At 41.8% G+C, this 24624-nt stretch overlaps 1 protein-coding gene across 5 annotated transcripts in view; it reads right to left on the minus strand.

Annotated features, from left to right (window-relative positions):
• Nucleotides 1–24624, minus strand: part of SGCD (sarcoglycan delta) — a 326557-nt gene that overhangs the window by 185810 nt on the left and 116123 nt on the right. For 4 of the 5 annotated variants that reach the window (XM_082063327.1, XM_082063328.1, XM_082063323.1 and 1 more), the window contains exon 2: nucleotides 23783–23951. The gene's annotated coding sequence lies outside the window, so the exon portion shown is untranslated. Of the gene's footprint in view, nucleotides 1–22811; nucleotides 22923–23782; nucleotides 23952–24624 lie in introns of those variants that run through there. The other variant, XM_082063326.1, reaches the window with a different exon arrangement.

The raw sequence follows: 24624 nt of genomic DNA on the forward strand, positions 1-24624 counted from the left end.
CTACATGAGCATTTGGCCAGAAGCCAAACTATGGCACTCAATGCCCTAAGATCCCCATGGAAACAACACCCATGGGGTGTGGGACAGGTCTCAGTGCTCAACCACATTACTTTAGCATAGAGAAAAACCTGGGAAGAGGAATTGCCCCTAGCAGAAACAATATTTTCTCATCTGCAGTCAGGTCTCTACATAAGGAAACAGCAGCTGATTTTTTAGGGCAAGTCATGACAAATGGATCAAGGGGAGCTACGAGAGAGACCGCTGCTTTCTTGAGCCTTTGCAAACAGTTTTGCTCTGCAGACCGTGGATCTGAGCATGACCCTGAGCTCAGAGCAAGCCGCTCGCTTGGCTGCTGCCACCTCCCGAGCAGCCCTTTGCAAATCTGGCAAGGGACAAGCGTGTCCAACGTGGTTCACCTTGTGGCCACTGAACCGCCTTCTGCCCAGTCCCACAGCTGGTTTCAGGTTCTGCTGCTGAGCAGGTTTGCCTGACATGGTGCTCACAGGACTGGACCATAACAAGAGCAAAACAGGGTCTTCATTTCTGGGATGTTTGTTTGCCAAGAAGGGCATGAAAGCATAAATCAGGCTAACAGACCTACAAAACCCTGCTCTGTATTCCTTCAGTTCTTCTTCCCTCATTTTCTCCTCTCACGTATTTTCACCTTCTTTGCCCTGCTCTGTTTAGAAACTCATGTAATTGCCACTTGAGATGACAAATATCCTTTGCCACAATGCCACTTCCATGGTAATGGATGTTTCCTTTCTGCATCACTGTGCTTGTAAAATTCAAATTTTTAATTAAGAGATGTCTACAATTATCATTCCCTAATTTTTATTTTACATCTTCCTAGATCTTTTTTTTTTTTCTTGGCAAATATGCTTAAAAACCACTGCTCATGCTCTTTCTTTTATGAACTGAGATTTAAACATCATAAATTCTCCTCTCCTCTTAAAAAAAGCACCAAGTTCTGGTAGTGGTTACCTTTTACCTGTTTTCCATAAAATATAAACATAAATTCAGTTCGGCTCTGGAAGGAAAACAAAGCATACTTTATTGATCAAAAAGGTTTGAGGCCAAAAAGTGCTATTCTGATCGTCAGTTTGACAGCCCGTAGAACACAAGCCAAACATTTGTCCCTGGGTTTCCTGCACACATTAATTGCATTTAAGAGCTACTTGGTTGCTTTTAGGCATGGGTTTTCAGCCTGCTGTACCTGAAGTCACCCATGTTAGAATTAAAAGAAATCAGCAAAATTACGTTCTTCACTGTCCTTTGACCTGTTTGTTCTTTTTGTTATCACTGTACTACTTAACTACTTTAGAGCCAACCAAGAAAAACACCTAATTTTCAGCAATGATTATGGTTTTTTTTTCCTTTTGTTACCAAAACTGTAACCAAATGCTTCATCCACCATCTAATTTCAAAAGAGGTCAAAGACAATAAGCTGTCTCCTACAACAAGAATTACTGAATGCTAAGTCATCTTAATGAAGTGTAGAAAAACAATAACACAGGGTTCAACAGCATCCACCAAAGTTTTTACACTGCTGCCTCTTACAACTTCTCTCAGTGCTGCAACCATGCTATAAATAGGGTTTTCTTTTGCAGGATGAAAACATTTACCTAGAACATGACAATAATTTCTTTTTTTATTGTTTTAACTTTCTTCCCCTCTCCCTTTCCTTCCCTCCCTCCAATTTTCATCCATCAATACAGCAGCGGCAGCAAAGCAGGAGAAAGGAAATGCATTTCAACGGCATGATATTTGGTACTGGGCTAGCAAAACACCATTTGCATCGATGGTACCCAGGATTTCTTGGCAATCTCCCATATAAAAGCTAACTGAGGTCAACCCTACTTAACTTATAAATTCAAATGAAAAGGAAAACACTCAATCCATTCAATCTCCAGACCTTATAATATCTGACATCACCCACGCTAAAAAGGGTGTCTAATTTAATTAAGATAGTGATTGTTTTGACTGAAGTCTAAAGAATTAGCAATCATTACTCTGGGAAAACGGCAACAAAAGGAGAAGACTGTTTCCCCCTACAGAGAGTCAACCCCTCAGGTTCATACCTCTGTGTTTCCCACCGCTCAGCTGGGGGGTCCCCTGGACCTCCTCCAAATCCAGGGGCATAGGACCATGGACAGCTCAGTCATTGGTCTCCCACAGCACACCATGGTGGGGCAGAAATGGATGGCCATCCCACAGACGTGGCAATGACTAAAGACCCATCATGCAGTTCATCTCACTCTAAATCTATAAAGAAAACATTTCTACATGGACAAGTTTATTTAAATATCCTTTACAGTCAATGGATACAAAGAAGCCCTTCTAGAGCATGAGTCATTTGATCCACCAAGATGTATTCCTTAAAATAGAAGTATTGTGCCTAAAGGAAGGAGCTGTTTCCACCCTTTGATTATGAAGGAGTTCTCTGTGAGTAGGTCAAATGTCAAGATCCATAACTTCATGAGATACTTACATTAATAAGATGAACCCAAGTCAGTATCCAAGTTGGTCACATAGATTCAAAACAACTTAAAGTGCTAAATTGCCCCAGAACACAAAATAATAATTGGTCTAGTTACTCAGCCCACACGGCTCCCAGCTTTAGTATATTTGCTGGGGGAAAAAAGTGATGGTAAAATATGATTCAATACATACTCCTACAGTGTCAGCACCTAGTGGACCTCTGTGCTAACAGGGTAGGTCATGGTACACCCAAAATGTCATAGTAAATGATCTCATGAGAGAATTGCATGGGTCACAGAAGAAAAGAGTTAAGAAAATAATTTTATACCTTTCACTCCTTGTATAAAAACTTCAGACAGTCAGAGCAGACACTGCTACACACCCAGAAAAGACAAGGAAATGAAAGGGAAAGGAGGGAAGAGAAAGCAAAGGGAGATTGTTAGTCTTCTGTGAAATACAAGATGATTAAATACTGTCAGGCTTTAATCCCTACTGACAAGCAGAGCTGCATGAGAGATATGAGTTGATTAATTATAAGGAAAAAAGGCTGTGACACAGGCATATGAGGCAGAAACACCAAAAGGAAGGATTTGATATTTATTTATTTATTTATTTTAAAATAAAAGGCATTCGCTAATGAAAGGAAAGCCACTCGTCTGGATCTAAAACTTTCAGCCCTACTTCTAAATCCTAATGCAGCCTCCCAGCACATACTGGGAAAAGAAAAAAAATCTCATGGTTGAATTCGCCTTTCATAACAGAATTGAATTTAGGCCCCGTGTAAGCCTTTCTGGTCAATACGCTGGGATTTATTACTAGTGGCAGCAAAGGACAACCCTGGAAAGGCTGGTCCAATGTAGTGCAATGGCAAACGGGCCGACAGCCAAAAGGATTGATGTAGGACATCCTTCAGAGCCTGGAGATGGAAGATTTTGGAGAGGTGCAAGCTGAAGGTTTTGAGAAGCCAAAGCACCAGGAGAGATGCAGTTCAGTGAGGATCAGTAGGGGAGAAACAATTGTGATTGTTTTCTGTCTTCTTTCACTGACTAGTCAGTATTCAGGGCTTTTCTTGGTTATTTGCTGTACTAAGACAATTTGATCACAGCATTATATTTTTATATAGTTTCCCTCCTCCCTCCAGCCCACCAATACAAAGCACAGCACGCATTTTTCTCTAAAAATAGAAAAAACCATTTATCAGAAACTTGTTGCTTTGCTCGCAATCCTAAGCCAAACTCTCTGACCACAGCTCTGCCAAAAATAGTCTCCTGGGGCCCATCTTACAGGGCTCTGCTCTGTTTGAGGCACCACATTGTCGAGACGTGGTTCCTATTTCACCCAGACAAACCCTGATGAAACTCAATTTTTTGTTCCAACATCCACAATTGATCTGGCATTTGGAAAGCAGTCTCTGTTGTTTTAGCAGTTGCTGAATAAGCACAGATTTAATTCTGGGCTGCCTTAAAACCAGTCAGCCTAGGTCTAGTATGGCAGTGTTAAAACGAGCTTTTGGCTTGTGACTTCAGAAAGATATGAGAGAATAGTCAAAATAAAAGGGAAAGAACAACCAAAATAAAAAGGAAAGAACAGCTTGAAACAATGGTACATTTCCCAGATACCCTTGCAAGGGGAATAGCTCATTTGAAATAATTCATGTGAAAGCTGAAAAGATGTACGAAACATTCCCATAGTCTGGGGTAAGGGAAACCTGACTGAGACAACATCTGCTACTGGCTCAACTTAGATGCTCCAACAAACTTCCCTGAATTAAAGCTGTCAGGCAATTTTGGCTGCTGAGAGATGTGCTGTAATCAGGCACCTTACAAAGAAAGAACGCATCCTAAAATGAGAGACTGAACAGCCTCTACATTACAGCAGGAAAGAAAAACAAACAAAAACCCAACCAAAAAAAAACCAAACACCCCAAACAAACAAACAAAAACAAACAAAAACATGGGTTTGACATCCGAGGAGGAAGAAACAGCTGTGCATGTTCTCACTCCTGATTTTCCAACAGGTGAATTTGTCCTTGCTGCAGATACCACCACACACACCTCCCTGCCCGCGTCAGGCTCTGCCGACTGCGGCGTGCACGGCCAGCCCTTGCGTCTGATTGATGTGCAGACTTACGAGTTCTCCTTACACCCCAGCAAAGCTGTGCTGCTGTTTGAATGTTCCATACCTCCAGCCTGCTGAAAAAGAAACCCTTTCGGCTCAGCATCATCATCCCACAGATCTGAATAGTTCCCAGCATCCCTGTGATCACTTTCCCCCCAATGACAGCGAGATCAGAGGATCACGTTTACATTTAAGAGAGGCTCCCTGGCAGCACCTGTATGAGGTGCCCTACTCTACTAAGGATTTAAGGGCACTGGGAGGTGTAGAGTTCAAAACAGATTAAAAATCCAAGTTTTTCTTAACCGCAGTTTCAGATTTCCTCACTAAGCCACTCAGCCTTTTCAGATACCAATTCTAACACCAAGAAATAAGAGACGAAGGAAAAGCAAAGAGAAAGAAGATACAAGAGAAGGAACAGAGAAAGGAAAACAGAGACAATCCATTACAGCCCCATAATTTCATCCTGCAAAATTTCAGTCTGCATGCACCACTGATTCAATTACCGTATACAGTTTTACCCTTCAGCAGAACTAGAATTACAGGAAAACTCATTTTAAAGGTTAGTGAGAGATTTTTTTCATTGACAACGACCTGCTTCAAGAGGGACATACCATGTAAGGTAGGAATTGTATTGCCTTACTCCTCCAAAACAGATATTTATACCTGTTTTGGGCTGCAAGTGAAATATGTCTGGTGATCATCTACTCCCCATAGAGAACAAAGCCAAGGAACAAACTCACTTGATTACCGTGTTCTGTGCAAGATACTGAACCTGGCATTACAAAGCACATTTTCCTGGACAGAGGAGCCGATTCCAACACCATGTTTAGGAGTAGATAAAAAATTAGCAGTCCCAGCTACAGGGTTGGCAGATCAGAAGGGACAAAGTTTAATGCTCCCGGCATCAGGAACTCCTCATCTCTCATGGTTGTGTCATCGCTTTCTGAACTGTTTCTCCTAACACTCCTTCATTGTTATTTTGGGAAATTTTATATACTTAAAGGCAGGTATTCTGGGCGACATAGAGCACACCCAGTGCTGAATGCCAGAGGAGACTCGACCCCAGAGCTGCAGCTCCTTTGTTTTCACAAGTGTAGTTTAAAGCATTTCCCTAAAGTTGTTCTAACGTTCTCAAGAGCATAAGGCCAAAAGGGCCATTTTTATGAGAAATAAGTGGGGTTATTTTTAACTACCTAAGCAATGGTAACTGTGTTGTCAGCACTTGTTAGACAACGTAGAAATGTATTCAAACATTTTTTCTTCTCTCAAAACAGCACATTTCTCCAACATGTCTCATCTACCAAAGCTATAACCACAAGCACACAGAAGTTCATGTGCAATTTAGACTCTTGAAAACCATCTGATAAGTGGTCTCTCTTTTAAATGCAGGAAGAGTGTGCCTACGCCTTGCTAGAGAAGAGCTCTACAAAGGGAGCGGCGAAAGCATCTATGGAAAACCAGTGGCCACGTGGCCCCATTGAGCTTGGAGAAGGGCTGAGCTCACAGGATGCCACTGATGCTGAGAGAAGATGGAATTATTATGACTATTTACATAATCAGCAATGCTACGACAAGACAGAGTAAAAGCAGCAAAACCTCTATTAATTATATTATTCTAAACCTAGTGTTCTCAACCCAACATGGAGTTCTCCAGGGGAATTTTCTTGATTATATTTTTAATCAGCTAAATTATAGCTTTCCAAAAATCTACAGGCAAATGACAGCTTATTTTTCGAGAAGACTGGTGTACAATTGGACTGGTGAAACATCAAGATCATTTCCGTGGAATATATTCCCATTTCCCATCCTAATTACTGACAGATTAGTTAGTGTCACTGGAATTATAATCATTTGCCTAAGTAGCAGGTTTTTAAATAAAGATGGAAATTGCATTCAGAAGCTCCTCTTCCACACATTACTTATACATACTGTGCGTCTGTTTACTCTCCATGCATGAGTGGCTATTTTGTCCCTAAAGATCCAAGGTAACATGATAACAAGGATCCTACAAGCACATACACACTTTCATCTTTTCTCACTTGCAAGCGTTTCCATTTACAGGATTATCACCGCGCTAATGCACGGCTGCCAGCTGTCGCCCTGCTGCATTTCATGCTGGCAGCGGTGCCTCCTGCTCCCTGGGCACATGCACCTGCATGACACATGCAGAGGGTTGTTAGTTCATGCCAGCGGTGACTAATTCCCTCTACACCTTCAGAAAAGATTAAAAAACCTCCATCCACTTTCCAGCTGCAGTGCAGGTGGCTTGGTTAGTTGGTTGAAGACCATGTGCCCTCTCATCCCAGCTCTGATCCCCAAGCAAAACCTTCTCCTCCTGCGCTGGGCTCATGGCTCCGTGCTCATCCCCTGCAGGTGATTCCATGTGCTGTTTCAGCTGTTTTGGGGCATTTTCCTCTTTCCCTCTTTGGTTGTTTCAGTCTCAGCATGACTTCTGAAAGGCTACATGCTTTCTTCTTTTTCAGTAATTAATTTGCACAAACAAAAAACCACTTAATGCTACGTACAACAAAGCCTTCTGGAACAGGCTGGGCATCACTTGTTATGGCTATGCTGGTTTTAGCTGGCGGATAGCTCTTGCCCCTTCAAAACCAAACAGAAAGTATTTGCGGGGGAGGGAAGGACTTGTTTTCAGACTAAACCAATCTCTCCAAATCTTTGCCATTTGCAATCTACCCATTGAACGCAGGTCAGAGAGCTGCGCTTGGGCCATGTCAAACAGGTGCCAGAGACTGCGTGAGTGCAGGTCCTGAAGAGAAAACCTCCTTGGTCTCGCTGTCCATCCTCTCATCTCCACCCACCCTGGACCAGACTATGAGGCCAAAGTCCTACAACAACCCTAACACTGTTCTGAACTCACTCTGGACAGCCATACCTCCTATACACTAAGGACCAAGATAATCCAGAAAGCTGAATACTCCGCTTTTTTAATCTTTTCCAAAGATCTGAAGCGTTCTTTCTCTTTTACTTGCATTTTGACAATTATAAAATCATTTAACCATTGCAGGAGCATAGAATGACAGCTGGAACCTAAAATTGAGCCATTTTCCCCCCTAGCCACTAAAAAAACCTCAAGCATAATGCCCCTGCTCAGCCCAGCATGGTTCCTCGAGTCATAAAACCCTGTTGGTGCCATGGTTAGGGCTACAGACGAGCTCACGTGGCCACCGCGCTGCAACCAGGGGGGAGTCTGCATGTGTAGCACATGTATCTGCTTGGGAGATTAGGTCCTTGGGAGATTAACAGTAAAGCCACAAAGGGAAATCAGCTGCTAAACTCCTACCAAAAGCCACAGGGAGCTGGGTGATTAGAGTTTTGAAAATCCTCCTTATCAATCAGGGGCTATTCTACAGAACAAGATAGGTTGGAAATATCTCCAATTAAATAGGAAAGTATATTCAGTTATTTAGGAAAAGAGTTTGTACTTGTTAGAAGCTCCAAAAACCAGCTATTTTCAGTGTTCTTATATCACTTTTTTCTTTTTCTTGGAAAATGGGTCCATTTTGAACAGCTGCAGTGCACTGTTCCAGGATAAAGCACTAAACACAGGCAATATGAAAAGGACAGCATTACCGCTCCCATTTTACAGGGGGCACAAGAGGTAGTAGCAAGGGCTCCAAGGACACCTTTCCTACAGCCAGAGAGAGGATTACATCCTGGGAACGTACAGCCCCTATGCCAGCCACAACTATTAAATAATACTCTGACATATGTAGGCAGCAAGTACAAAATGTTGGCAGAAGCCCCAGCGTGGTAACACGCATGTGTAACAAGAAACCTGAATAATCGCTTATCTTGTGATACAGAAGCAACAAGGCCCCACTTCAGCACAATATTCCAAAGAGTTTGGTAAACACACCAGAGACTGCTTGATAATAATTTTGCCTGTTTCCAGAAAAAAGACCTTTTGAAGTTCGTGCATGTGATGTCAATTCATTTTTCAAAGGGGCAACGTGACAGCTCTGTTGGAGATAATCAAGAAACCTGGGGGCAATTAGGTTTTAATGCTGTGACAGTGGGGAAGTACATCAGCCTCCCCATTACAGCCACAAGTTTCTCTGCAAACTGTTCTATAATACGGCACATGGGATATCATCATTTCTTTGCAGAATATTTTCATGACTTTTTTTTTATTTGAAGCCATGCAAGGAATTATTTGCAGATGCCAATCACAGCTACAACACCCTATTTCACTTGAAGTAGACATTATGCAGCTGGTCTAACCCTTCTTCTTCCACTTTTGGTAAAAGCACTTTTACACTTTTCCTTCTCCAGTTCCATGAAAGCTATTTGAATCCTGGATCATTTCTCATACTGGTCTGGCAGATAAATAAAATGGGAGGAGATGCAGGTTGGCAGTCAGGGTATCGTACTTAAGCAATGTGCTGGGGGGACAGGGAGGGACGAGCATCCCATCCCTTCCCCACTGTAACGCCGCTTCCTCCCCACACCCTCCCAAATACACAAGTTCAAAATCACCGTTAGCATGTCTGTGCTGTGGAATATAAAGCAGAGCACCGTTAGCTTCAGCAAAAAGTCCGTGGCACCCAGCAACTCCCCAAACACACAGCACCCAGCCAGCACACCTCACCTGCCAGGGCACAGAGCCCTGCTGGGATGTGACACTCAACTGGCCGACCCACTGCCAGGTCCAGAGCCCCAGCCACCCCCAACGGCTTCCAGCTCTCCCCGCTTTCTCCCTGAAGGCTGCAGGCACCCACGGCAGCACCAAACCCAAGCTCCAGCCAGTGCTGTTTTACATTTGATTTGCACAGGTGTAAACTGACTGCTCAAAGCAAAGGAGAATCAGCTTTCTCTAGCAGCCAAAGGTGAAGTGATGCTCTGTTTCCAGTTGTACAACCTCCTTTTCTCAAAGCTCCCCATGCCATACGAGCCTGCTGCTCTTTGCCTTCCGTTCCCTTGAAGGAGATTATAGATTCCCACACTGCTGCTGCAACACAGAAAGCATCAGTTTTCCAGCAAAAGAGAGAAGGGGAGAAAAACAAGGAACTCATTATGAAAGGCTACCTGTTGTCTGTTTTCTCTTGTAGTTCTGTGCTCAGACTTCATGCCCGACATAGTTTGGTTTTATATGCAGGTCACTTAGTCATTCTTCTCACACGCACATCAGGGACTGCTGGAAAATGTGGCCATTATCCATCAAATCCTTTGCTTTAGTCAGCTTGCAGTGGAAGAGTAATAGATGCACTTGTATTGTCACATCATTGTCCAAAATGTCAGGGTAAAAAGCCCTGAACATTAACAACTCTCTAAGGAAATCAGTTCTTAAAAAAATAGAATGGGGAGGGGAAAAAAAAAGTGAGGGACAGAAAGATGTACAGCATCCCTTTTTATAAGAGATGAGTTATGCAGAGAAGTGCCCTGACTAGCGGCATGCCAGCCAAGAACCCACGCTGTGATTTTATTTCCACCGAATTTTACATTGTGTATGGATAAAGCAACATGTGCACACCTTGGTTTTAATTTCTAGGATCCAGAATTAAAAATAGCCTTCTCTTGGGACGTGATACATGAAAACAGATGTATCAGTTTGAAGGGTGAGTGCAAACTCTTCGCAGAGCACTCACATTATGATTCAAACAGTGCAGTGAGATGATAGTATCAGGCAGCACAAATCTTCATAGACAGTAAAAGGGGGAAGGGGAGGGTGAAACCAAAGATGACAAGAACTTAGGATGAAGAGGAGGTCAGGCATACAAACTTATCGAGGTGGCACAGTGATACTTTCCTGACATGGTCAACCGCTATGATCTGCTTTTAAAGGTTTTGCTAAAGTTAAGGGATAACTAAGCCAAGCTTCAAATCTTTTAAAGCCGAGTAAACTGTAGACACGAACAAAGATATTTCTTTGCTGAGATGCAGGAAGAAAAGCAAGTGGAATGGGAGGGAAAGGACACCCTGTCCAGAAAAACCTGAAGGTGGATTTTGGCGACTTCTACTCACTGATTCTTAAAAACATCCTGACCTGGGTCTACAAACCTTGCAGAGGAGCTCCCGCCAGTCCTAGCAGGTTTATGATATTGGTACATATTTTTATATTTGCAGCTACAAGTACACAACATCAAAACCCTAGATAAGGCACAATAAATTTCAGTGCTTTGCCTTATGTTTTCATTGAGTCCCCTTTTTACACAACCCCTGACTGCAGCACAGTGAACACGTCCAATATTTTTATTTTGTAAAAAAAATATGAAATAAAGCCGAAATTAGACAAAACTGCAGGAATTTGGCTCAGAGATGAGTAACATCATCAGTTCAGTAACCTATAACAGATGCATCCCTTGCCTCTCCAAACTCAAATGTATGCAGCCTCGCCATGCAAACTCTGAAAAGGGACTTTTCAACTTGTGTCCCAGCACGGTGCCCCTTTGGACAGGGGAGGCACGGCCACCCCCAGCACCACAACCTCCCTCCAGTTCCTTAATTGGGTTTGTGTGTTACTGATCAGTAATTGATACACAGGAAACAAATGCGAGGCCATTGCCGAGTCTGCTTGTGCATACAGATATAGGCAGCTGAATGCGAATCAGCAGCAAATGCTGCAGCCCTGCCGTGCCTACGGTATTTCCAGTACGGATGTGCTTAAAATATCTCAACATAAAGTGTTTCACTTTGTATAAATGATGTTGGTGTGATTGCTCAATGCATTTTCAGAGATGGAAGTGCAGAAGGCTGAGGGGGTCAGATAAAAACCACAGATAATGTGTTATGCAGACCCTAGTCTGGATAAATATCTAGAGAAGAGAAAGAATTCAAGAGGCAACACAATAAGAAATCAAGATCAAGAGGAAAGGCACACGAAGACGAGCATACAGCTCTCCACACATTCAGCCTTTACAGACAATCTTCCTATTTTTTCCCAGGAGCCAAAAAAAGCCCCCAGATTAATCTCCGTGCGGAACCTAAATTTGTACTTAGTACCAACTTTGTGTCCGCATCAAATTCCTCTACTGCGTAAGAGGCAACACTGTAAATAGGCTCATTTTTGTTATTTTATCAAATTGTGTTAACTTTCTCTCTGCAGCATTCTCCGTGGCTGGCAACACCGAGACGTGCAGGAAATGTAAATCACTCCCCTTTTGATATGATAACCATAGCAGTGAATTGCATCCCAGAAATCAGCTCAGGATTATAGCCGAGAAGTCGCTGAAAGGCACTTAGCACTGGCATCGAGCCAGAAGGGGAAACTTCAGCTGGCAGGTCAGTGCCAGGCAGGCTCAGGTCTCGGGAAAGAAGAACAATACATAACATCCAGCTATCTGCGGCTGCACAGACCTCAAAGCCAACAGCCTCAGGGTCAATATATAATTAAAAGATGCTAACAGGTGTTAAAAACAAGTGTGTATTTATGCATGCAAATACATGGGAGAGCTATATTAAATATGAGTTAGCACCTAGGAAAGCAACAGCCAGCAGGCGGTAGGATAAAAAAAAAAAAAAATCTATTTGCCAGGCAAATACAGATGTGTATATATATATACAACCACGACATTAAGAAAAAAAAAATTGCATTTCCTGCATGGAACTATTTGTGGTAGAGAACATAATAATAATAATCATGTATCGTTTATTTAAATAGTTTTTTAATTTCAAAGATTGCGAGGATGATGGAATGCAAAAAAGATAATCAGAACATGAAAATAATTGTTTTCCCAATGCTTTATTTTCATGTGTAAATGCCATTGCTAACAGCTACTAGCATTAACCCTGGGCCAGGACTCTACTGAATTCAGCACGCACAAACACAAAAATAAAAAGCTGTCTGAACCCTAAGGAATTTGCAGCTCTAAAAGAAAAGAGGCAGCAGATGGATATAGACAGAAATAATCAAGAAGCAGTAGTTAACAAGGCAGGAGTTAGTCTCAACAACCCAAATCCCTGATTGCCCTGAGCCTCGTACAGGCACCAAAACAAAGAGGAGTTTTGATCCTCGATGCCCCGCAACACGTGGAGCTCTGCACATCCTTCATGTTCGCCGCCGTGCTTCATCTGTCACCTCCACGTTTGCTGGCAATCATGTCTCATTCAGTCACTACACTTCGGTTTTTAGCATGAAAACTCTTCGGGCCAAAGGCTGTCACATACGACCTCGACCCCAGCAGTGTGCATAGCAGGGCTCAAACTGGTCATAGAGACATAAAACCATTTATGAACAAAATGGCTCATCAATAACAATGTTTAGTAATATCTAATCCAACAGAGTATGAACATGCATGCACACAAGTCTAACGTCACATTTAGCACACACAAAACCCACTTAAAACAAGAGGCATTCATCAATATTTGAGTAATAGTGCCTTCTGATCACTTTTACTTAGTCCACACGCCTCTTGCTCTAAATCTGAACCATGCAGAGGAGAGGAAGAGTGGCTGGCACACAGTGATCTGGTGAAACTGAGTCACACTCACAGTAAATGCAGGTATTATGCCTAATCTCAACCACAACCTCCAGAGGCACCACATTACATATGAGAGTAACAAAAACCAGTCCAAGAGACAGCTGGATGTCTATGACAAACAAGCCCCATAAAAATATTTAAAACATCCTAAACCAGTTTTCTGTAACAGAGACAACATCTGCAAGGTACAACATTCCTGCTGGAAGGTTCTGTTTCAGCACATTTGTCTCAATGACCTCCTTACTGCTGCACCTTTCAGACTAATTTTAAGCCAATGAAGTATTTAATTTGTATCACCAAACCTATCTTTCATGACACATGACCATTCCACATGGCTTTCAGGTTCTTAAACGCTTGAAAGAGATGGGAAAATAAGAGACTGCTGTACAGTATCAATCCATTGTGCTGCAGTGAGCAGCAGGGACCCAACCAGCCAAACCGCTGGGGGCTGTGAAGAGCTGTCTCCCTTTCAAAAGCTTATACTGAACACTTTTTAAGATACTGATATTGTCAGTGAGGTCTCTATGGAATAAATCTTCAAAACAACTCCACCTGCGTAACTAAAAAAACAAACCAAATCAAACAAACAAATCTGTCATTGAGTATTTTATATTTGTGCACCATGAACACCATGAACATACATCTTTATAGACAGGATTCAGATCTTCACAATGTCTTTGTATTTGTTTTTGTTTGGTTGTTTTTTTGTGTGTTTTGGTTTGGTTTTTATTGTATATATTTTTTTTTTCCCCCTTGGACATCTCCCAAGAAACAAAAGCAACCAACAGAAAATACTGCTTAGAGTCAAAGTTTGTGGAGACTTCACTCCACACAGGCATTTTCCTTATGCATTAATCACTTTACTTTTTCAGTAAGATATAGTAAATTGCGAGGTAAGAAGGCAGCTCCTACATAATGGCACACTCAATAAAGTGTTAGCTGCTACTTCCATGTTCAAATGGCCAATGTGAGAAATTTTCCAATGCAATTCAAACCTCAAAAGTGGAAAATAAATAGCATGTAAATGGACCTCGCTTGCTCTTAAATCACTGTTAGCAAATCTGAATCTCTAAGCATGGTAGTTTCAAATCAGGCCTATTTAACTTGCAAAGGTAGGTCAGGATTTATTGATCACCTCTAATACTTATGAATGCACTCTTAAAAAAATGAGAGTAATGAGGGACATAAACACATAGCTCCATTGCTAAAGGCTCACTCGAAAAATATGGGATAATATTTACAGCCTTCAAGCTATGCTGTTGGCTGTGCCATTTCTATACACACCAGAATGCAGATTACAGGCTTGCTAGTTCATACTGGAAAGGGAGAAAAAGAACCCTACCAGAGTAGAGGTGGATTAGTATTAGTATTTGTATTTACTAAAAGCACAACTATTAACTTCCAGAATAAAGTCACAACAGCACAACTCCATTTACCTCTCAGTTATTATTCCTCAACCATTTTTCAATGCAACGTTTTGTGCCTGGATTTTCTACTCATGCCCTGAATTTTGAACTACTAACAACTGGTGGCATTATTCCAGTTGCTGCAGAAATAAGGCAGACTTATTTATATTATGGCATCACCTAAAGGTGCCTTTAATTAATCAGAGTTACTTCTACACCTCTTGGAGAAAAAGCACGTTTATAATTATAATACTGATGATGTTTTTAAATACACAAGTGCTGACTATTTGAAGAACTTAGATTTTAAAGAAATGAGATGACAAAGGAAATAAATATCTGTGATCTGGCTAAAGGCAAGTGGTCCACTTTTTAGCAGAGAAACAAGAGAACACCAAAATAAAAATAAGTGCAGCATCTTCCACCTGTATGGACAAGCACAGACCAAACACAAGGCAAGATCTAGATACACTTTTACTTGATACAGATTTTTACTTTCCTATTCTAGCATTTTATAAAGGATTTCACTTACGAGCCACCTCTCAGAAAAATGAAAAGTATTTTTCCATGCAAAACTGAACATGATTTTCACTTTGTTATTTTTCATACCATGCTAAAATAAAAAGCACAATGGAATTTCAATCGATGTCTGACATATCACTCCCATTCTAACTATTAAATACTTATTTTTATGGCCTGACAGAGATTCCAAAGATAATATTTACAGACACATAAATGCATAAAAAACTAGTGCAGTTAATGTTCTAGAACAGACACTGGATTTCTGGGTTTTATTCTACTGCAGATTTCTTGTGCAACTCAGACAAGTTTCTTAATCAAACCTTACACCCGGGCTTCCTCCTCCACCTAATGAACAGATGAGCAGCATAAATGGATCACTGCCTAAAACAAGCTCTGGAGCTATGCTGTCAAATAGTTAGAAAAGCCAATAATAAATAATATAAATCCCCATCATCAACTTTAGGCAATTATCAAATGTTTATTAGCCTCCAAAGTGAAGGCTAATAAACCTGCTTATTTTAGCAGAGAAGGTCAAATTACCTTAATTGAAGTTGGTAAGTGTTCAAAGATGAACAGCTATGGCCTCATTTGCTTTTAGTTATTTTTGATGAAATGTCAGCTCAAAAAACTGAAAGACACTTCCTAGTTATTTAGGCAATGTGAAACTTGGACAGTTATTTTCCAAGAAACATGGCCTGCCTGACAGGTTTTAAATGAATAAAAGTGATATTATTACAATTATCATTAGAAGAAGATGTCCCTCATCAAAATGTGTCTGGATTTTAATTGACAAGGTCTGGGTTAATGCTGTGAAAATGCCAATGAAAGCAAAGCCTGTGGCTCAAAATAATTGTCAGTACTGAGCAACCTCAACCTCTAACCCACCACAGATTTATCACTCTGTGCACACTGTACTCATGACAAGAAATGTTTGAATTAATCATTAACAACTAGAAATTCCTCCCAGAGAGAAAGCAAGCAGAGCGCAGGGCTTCCCACCCCCTTTCCCTTGCTCCCGAGCCAAGGAGAGCTGCCTACCAGCCTTCGTAATGAGAAAGACCTGTTGTGTTGTTTCACAGCCTTTTCTTTTGAGAGTACAGCAAGGGAAGCTTTCAGTGGTTCTAGAAGTAGTAGAGAGACATCAGTCTAAGCAAGACACAGTGCAGGTATGGCAGGACATTCAGTCCTCCTACCTGCCTGGCCACCCTCCTTGACCAGCCACCAGGAGCATGTGGCCTCCATGGAAGAGGGGAGGGTGGTGCTGTGTGACCATGTGGGGTCAACACATGAACACAAATCCCAACACAGAGGGGCTAAGGGTCTTCCTTATTTCCCCCTCTCAAGAAAGGTCAGCACTGTATGCAGTATGCTTGTCCTCCAACCCAGAAGACACCTGGTGCTTGCCCAAGGCACAGATTGCAACTCGGCACCCCCAGCCCCATTCTGCTGCCAATTTTTCATATGGACTCATCCCAAATGGTAACACTAGTTTTTAGTACACCAGACTATGCAACTGAGCACCCACCACTTGGGCTGTCCCACCAGTTAATTCAGGATAGGTCCCAACATGGCCACTGGGACATATCCAGCTGGAGAACAGCCCAGAGAGCTTCCTCTGCAGTGGCTGTCATCAGTCACAGGGCAGTGAGCCATATTGGTACAGAGACCAAAATCCCAGCAGAGAAACCAGCAAAGACTGAGATCCAAGCACAGGCACAGCATGGCGGTCCTCCATGTTTTGGTGGCACCCCTGGGGCACCACAACTGTTCAGAGACGGACTTACAACCTCCCTAATTGAGTCACAAACTCAGTAACGCTTTGGATGGTGCCCTCAGCTGCAGCGACAGTCAGCATCACTTCTCCCATCCACTCTCAGAAATAACATGCAAAGAGGTCTGTAAAAAACTTCCTGAATTGTCTTTATTTATATTTTCTCTACCCCAGCATCCTGGCACAGACCCTCCAGAACATCACTGGGCAGGAGAGAATCTGAGAGCCTCCAGTACCTGACATAAGGTCTGCCAGGGTAATGGAATGGTCCTAAGCCTCACAATGCCTTTTACAGTCTTTACTCAGAATGCTTTAGTTCTCAGCTTCTCCATCTGCGCCAGTTATGGCTTCATCACAACACAGCTTGAGCGCACATCAACTTGTTGGTCCCCCGAGCCCAAGTCTTTATACACCATCTGATGCAAAACTAAAGGTTTCCTTCTCACACAACATTAAAACTGGAAAGCACAACAGCATTAGGAAGAAAATAACAGGGAAGTCTCCAAAAATGGCAGGGGCCAGTTCCTGAGGTAGGAGAAAAGGCATATGGCCACTAATATTGAAAGGCACCAAGCTTGTCTGGGGAGATATAAACAGAGCTACTTAGCCCACCTAGTAGAGAACGAGAAAAAGAAAATAAAATCTCCTTGTTATTAACTGACTAGTCAGGAGAAAACAACAGACGGTGTTTGCTGTGCTGAAGAAACAAGACGCTGCCTTACTCAGAGGTGCCAGTGCCAGTAGAGTCTCTGCTGAGCCCTTCCCAGCTACCTGGGAGGCAGCAACAACCAGGGGCATTAGCCCATCAACAGAAACGCTGCTCACTTCACCGTCCCTTTTCTCCCAGAGGCAAAAGGCAGCCATTTCTCCTCCCACTCACCTCCAGCGACCATTCCTTTCTAAGTTTTTGCTGTTTTCTATGTATTGACCCTAGAAACTATAAGCTGGAAAGCTCCCATTAAATGATGCCAACAAGAACTCTCCATTCACAGCTAACACTTGGCTGCACACATTCTCTCTTTTTTCCAAATGTTTTCACTACGTTTCAGGTTCCCTTCATTAAACATATTCATAACTATTTGCAGCATATCTAAAGAACTTGTACAACAGGTTTCTGCTTCCAAATACAGGCTACTGGCTGCAAAAACTCAGCATGACAGCACTAGAAAGAGGTTTGTGTCGATCAGGAGGTAGAGCTCAGAAAGAGGAAACTGGAAGCCACACCATCATGACTCGAGTCAGTGATTGCCACCAGGTAGCAGTTTGGCCGTTTACAAAATCCTAGGCATTTCTTAAAGCATCACCCTTCAGTTAACCACCAAAGTAGTCAAGAGCTGTGAGCACTTTTCATTATAAAACTGTGCAACATGGAGACTTCTGGTACCTTAACTGAAAACTTCAACACCATCAACGATTTTTCCAGTCTAAAGAGACACTTAATACAGCAAAGTATCTCAGTAACACTTCATACCAGTTACTGCTATGACTTTCCAAGGCTGTTTCCATTGCACGCTTATATATCCTTTAGACTAAGCAAAGGCTTCATTGAGAAATGTTACAACAAATGCTCATTTCTTTAGCTAAGCCCCAGATAGTCACACAAATCATCAGGGCTTTCCAAAATCCTAATTCTGGTTAGTTAGTGCTGGTTCTGCAGTGCTCAACTTGAGCTAGCAGGACCCTGCATGCAATTACGAGACCAGAACAGACCCTGAAGTACACACAGTGCCAGAGCTCCCAGCAATTATTTCTGTGATCCTTAAGACTGAGGTTGTTCAGAGATAGAACCACTCCTTTAGGTAATTACATTCCCAGGGCTCCACAGTGCCTGTCAAACTTTCCCCCCTCCACATCACCGGCCAGTTTCTGTGGATCATTATGAAATAAATATGTCATCCTGAAGGATGAAAATATAAGAAGCTGTAGCATATCTGAACCTGAATGTTACCAAGTCATGACTATAAAGAAACACAAAATCTTGCTTCCTGACTGCATATGGAACATGGGTGACCTTCAATCACACACACAGGCCTCTATCAACTCGGATGCACAATTAAGTTAACATTTGTCTAACAAAAGATAAAAAAAATGGCTATCTGGATGGTGTCACAGCTGCAGGCAAAGTAGAGAAGGCTCTAGAGCACCCCAAGTGATCAGTCCCACATGACATTCTCCACTAAGCTTTGTTCTGGCAACATTCCCGCTGTTCAAGGAAGGAAATGAAGTATTCTCCTCCTTTTTTTTTCCGTGAGGCTGAATGTAAAGCTTGGAAAGCAGAACTGCCTTAACCACATGGCAGAAGGATGGTAGCTCATAATTAATTTTCCACATCAACTGTTGGCTGCCCTCCTCTTCCTCTCTGTTAGACTGCAAACTGCCAGTGGATAGTTATCCAAAGAGCAGACATGCCATAGAGCAAAAAGCATGATTAATATTAGCTAATACTTTATAGAGTGTGTTAGCCAAAAATAAGAGTTAAGTGAGTCTGGGCACCAGTGCAAAATCAGCCCTGCCTGAAGCTGCTTATCATCTCGAAGATGCAAAAATGAAGGGGATAGAAAAGCAGGATAGGGAGAGCAAGACAGATAGGAGAAGGATGCAAGCAGATATGGAGATGTGTTCTCAGGAGAAGGTTTTGAACCAGGTAATTTCAAAACTTCTGCAACTCAAAAACATGCCCTTTTCCAGCCCAGTTGGACTCTGCCCAAGACATGGCCCATGGGCTGCCAAGCAGGAGCTCTCCAGAGGACAAGGGGCTCCAAACTGCTCCATCTTCTGAGAGAAAGAAGCCGTACTCCATCCAGACCTTGGTTACCACTTTCCGCTCCTTCGTCTCCAAATTTCTCCAAGATCAGAGGGCAAAGTAATTACAAGGAGGTCGTTGGTCCTCGCAGGAGAAAGGTCTCCAGAGGAAAATCAATCACTATTTCATCGTGCTCTCTGAAGCAATGCTACAACCTCCAGAGTGCAGAAGGCAGAGCCACAGGCTGACAGTCCAGGAACAAGCCCATTTGTATGACTTTGAGCAGACCCGTTGACTTGTCAGTACTTCAAGAATACAGGTAAAGAACTATTATATTGCTGTTCTGTGACTGATATCTTAAGAATCTCATGTTAGTTTTGGAGTTTCCTATTTTCTTTCAGAAATTCAACTCGGTTCTGCTGCTGCTATCAGCTTTTTAATTCATTTTACACCAAGATATTTGCTATCGGAAATTGCGCTTTGATATGTGTCAGGCTGATAGATTCAATAAAAGCCCTGTCAGGAGTCGCTGAGTGAATAGGGTTGTGTAAGTGGTGTCATCAAGGAAATTGATACATTAACAGCTAGTCTGCTGATCTTGCAATAAAACATGCAAACATAATAGCCATTTTATTTCCTCAGCCTCACAAAATAGTTCAGAGAAACACTAGAAAATATTTGCATTAGTATTATTCATATAAACAAGCTCAGCATGCTCTCTGATAAAAAGCATCCGTAAAATGTGATCCCACATGCTGTCCTGTTTTCCTATTTGGTGTGCAAAATTCAGTCAAGAAGAATAAAGATTTTTCTCAAAATAAAGCTTTGAATTTAACTTTGGGAATTGAAGCAGACATCTTGTCACACTCCAACTGAACATTTCCTTCAATAATGTAGGAGGACAATTTTACCGACACATTTTCACCCACAGCCAGTAGTCCTGCACTCCTCATCAAGCCATTGGAAAGCTGCATTAAAGTCTTATTTTGACTTCCAGACCTAGAGGCATGTAGAGTCACTGTTTGTTTCTGATTTTATAAATGCAATCACATAAAGAAGACAGATTTGAAGAGAAAAATAATAAATTGTTATTAGACTGCATGATATAGGGAATGAGAAAAAGACACCTGCCCACTCCTCCGCAATAGGTCAAGAAGGACTTGAATATACTCAACTTCACCTGTATCAGACCATCATGGCTGCAACTCTACCTCTGCACTGTCCTGTAACACACAGAGATTTTGTTAACTTGAACTGATTTACAGAACATCTGGGAACGGCAAAAAAATGTGATGTTGAGATTCGCCTTTAAAAAAAAAAGAGAGAAATAATATTACAGCCCAAACAAAGCAAAGGGAAAAGTTCCAAAGCAATTAATCTGAAAAGGTGAATTACATTGAGGTTTTATGTCCATGTAATGAAGACTATTAATTGCTACGAGATCCATAAAACACATTAAATGAACAAGGTTTTTTACAATTCTACTTGCAAGATAAAATTTATTAACTATGTTTAACAGCTACTTAAAATTTTTCTCTTACATATTTATTAAATGTGCTTTTTCAGCAGAACAGAGCATTTTACTAACCGGATTCTACTAATCTAAAGAATGAGCAATTTAAGAAAAATACATTACTCTATATGTTATCTACAGTTCTGTTTAAAATAATTTCTTCCACAATAAGATTACCATCACCACAACCGCGCAAATGCTGCTAAAAGGGAATCTGCTTGTCTCACACGAGCAAACAACATTCTGCTGCAGAGATGAATGAGTTCAGCCAACCTTGTTTGGACATGTGTTGCCATTTCCAGCAGAGATATGGAGCAAAAGTTAGTCCTGATGTCATTTGGTGCTACTGTAATCACTTAATTAAAAACCTCTCTGCTTGGGAGAGCAAGACGCATGGAAGAAACTGGCTTAGATGGGAGCAGTGACCTCAGACAGATCCATATTCAAATCTCATGCTTTGCCCCACAGACCCAGCTGCTCAGCCAAGGCTATCTTCGTGCATCCAGCTGCGGGTAGGAGATGCACCTTTTGCACTTGTGATCGCATTCAAATCAGAGACAGACACTTATTGCTTAAAAGCGACCTAGAAGTGACTCTGTTCCTTATTCATCATCTGTAAAATGGGGATAAGTAGCATTTCTGTCTTACAAGGGTATCATGGGAACAGATAAAGGTGACAGCAGTCAGTGATTCTGGGAATATTGCATGAGCCCCCAAAACAAAGAGAAAGGATATAAAAGGGTCTCAGCTACTTGAATGAACAGCAGCACTGTTGCCAGCTCTTTAGCACCATCTCCTCAATCTGTAATGTTCTTTTAAAAGATCAAGTTTCCATAAATGTGAGCTTTCCTTAAATAAGAACAAAGTTTTTAGATCTGATGGTCACAAAGCAAAATGCGAAAATATATCCAAAATCCAGCCTGGAGTTCAATGCCTAAATAATAGTTGTGCATAAATCAATTGCAGGGAAAATGTTCTTTGGCCTCAGAAACCATGAGGTTCTACAAAGTCTTGCACAACCCCTGCACTGGAGTTACTAATGCTGCAGCTGGAGATGTGAACCTGAGACTGAGAGCTGGACTGACTCAGGTGGGAAGGACATGGGGAGCTTGTGTCACCATCATCCTGGCAGGTTCAGCACCACGGTGCCACCAGCAACCAACTGCTCTGGTGCAGATCCTCACATGTTCTGGGGCACCCTGCACACCCAGGAAAACACACACACTCACTGCAACATGATTTACATGCTTTCACCTACAAACCTCACACAGAAACGGGATAAACAAATAGCTGTGCTTTCTACATTATAATAATGCAAAATATTTCTCTGCAACAGCCAAGAAGCCCTCTTGATAATGAAATACCTCTCCTACAGCTTTCCCCTTTAGGTGTTATAATCACAAGAGCAGCAGATTGAAAATAAACAAAAGTGAAGATGACAACAAAAGCATAAGCAAAGTTTAACAACCTCCTCTTCTAGAAACCAGGAGCCACCAGAGCAGACAGAGAAAAGGAGCAAGCGCTGCAGCAGTTTTAATGATGGGAACCTCTCCCTACCTGACACCGGTGTTGTTTTCTTGAAATGCCTGTACAAATTAGCAGCATAGGCTGCAGCTGGAACACACCTTTCTTGACCCTCAACATTTAAAAGTTAAGGACCTAATTTAAGCTATTCTCACCAACCTTTTCTGCAGTTGCTGGAGATAGGCAGCCTCCAGACCAGCAAAGCTCTGCTGAGATGTGACAGTTTGAGCCTACAGTTTCCAGAGATGACACTACCAATGCAACCACATCAAAAGCAGAAGAACGAATGTACACTCACCTGGATGCCTCATATTTTCTTAGAGATTTTTAAGAAAGCCTTGACTTTTTTTTTCCTTTTTGTTTTTCTTCCACTAATACCAAGTGCAGGCGTCACATTGTTGCTGTACTTTTCTCAACAAGACCACACTGCTGATTCAGTCATGAGGGAGAAGTCAATGCCCATGTGTTAAATGAAAAAGGATATAGCATCATATGATACTATTCTACTGATATCTCGGAACCAACACTTTAAATTTTGGCGGTTTTTTATCAGCAGACTTTGCCTCTACAGAAATATTAATAACTTGGTAAAGATAAAAGCAATTGTATAATTGGAGGCTATATCACCCTAAATGCTTCTACAGTGCAAGCTTTGCCCACAAGACATTCCTCAAGTCCGGGCACTCAGTTTTTTGTTTAAAGATATATCGTATATTGCTTTGCTACAATCACAGCATAACCAGGTCAATATTTGTGTGGATATGAGAGCCTCTGCACATAGAAAAACATTAAGTGCTACACACAATTATGCAAGAAATTGGTATTATTTCCATCCTTGACAAACAATGAGAATATACAAAGGAAAGTACAGAGATGTACTGCAAATGGGTTACTTCCATGTCATTTTTTTTTTTTTTTTTGTCTTTGCCCTCTGAACTGCAGACATTAATGAAAAACAAGAAATGGGACTTTAAAGTCATGGCTGCCTATCACCAAGCATACATCACCAACAGCAAAACACAACCACCAGCGAGGATTTTTTTCAATAAAACACTTCACATAAACACACACAGCCCCTCAAGCCCAAGACATTAAAAACACTTCACTCTTCATGAATGCTCTCCAAATTCAGGGAGAACAAAGGCTATTTATGGAGGCAGAATGAGTGTGGCACATGCACAGCAATAAACATTAAACTTGTTAATTTTTCTATTTCCCCATATGTAGATATTCAGAAAAGAGCAAAAAGAGCAAGGAAAAAATACATACCTTACCAAACCTGAATGCTGGACACAACTTGTTTCAGAGCAACATTGGTGTGAAGGTAAGTTCCTCAGGCGACCACCAACCACAATTCCTTTCCGAGCTCCCCCTCGTCCGTGTCCCTGAGGAAGATACAGTGTCCTCCGGTATTTCAGAGCCTCAGCTGCAAAAGATGCTGTTCAGAAAAAGGAAAGACAAAAAGGTATGGCATTAAATTCTAGGGTCAGTTGTTTGGCAGATTCAGAACAGAACGTAAGACAACATCGGATAGGAATGAAATGTCAAGGCAGGACCAAGAGTCTCTGACAATCCATCATGCGTGGCACCTTCAGAGGGCAATCTCTGAATTCAAGAACTGTGGTGCAAAGCTACTCTTGCTTTACAGCACTTTAATAGTGTCCCCACACCAGGAAACAAATGCCAGCCCAGCTGCTTTTTATTCCAGTCTGATATTGTAATAAGTAATACACTTCTCCATAGGGAATATTTTAATTCATTATGATGTTTCTGCAGAATTACAGGACTTTCATATTAAAAGCAGCGACATATTCTTAATACTTAGCACCGTTAAAATTGTTCTCATTCAAAGAATTCAAAGCTCCTCAACAGGGAATCACACTAGGACCTTACAGCTGATGGGAGGCCGTGACTGTCAGCCCAGAGTTCCTGAAGTTCAGCCTCCTAAGCAATTGTCAGACAGATAAATGGCTCAAGGTTTTCTGGGAGGGTGAGGGCTCGGCATCACCGCATTTTCTAGCCCACTATCACTGCTGGACATGGTCATGTTTCTGAGAGGTCAGAGCCTGGCACATGGGACACCCAGGTGAGAAGAGACTCACGGAGACAAA

This window comes from Streptopelia decaocto (assembly GCF_964273445.1).
Source record: "Streptopelia decaocto genome assembly, chromosome: 12".
NCBI lineage: Eukaryota > Metazoa > Chordata > Aves > Columbiformes > Columbidae > Streptopelia > Streptopelia decaocto.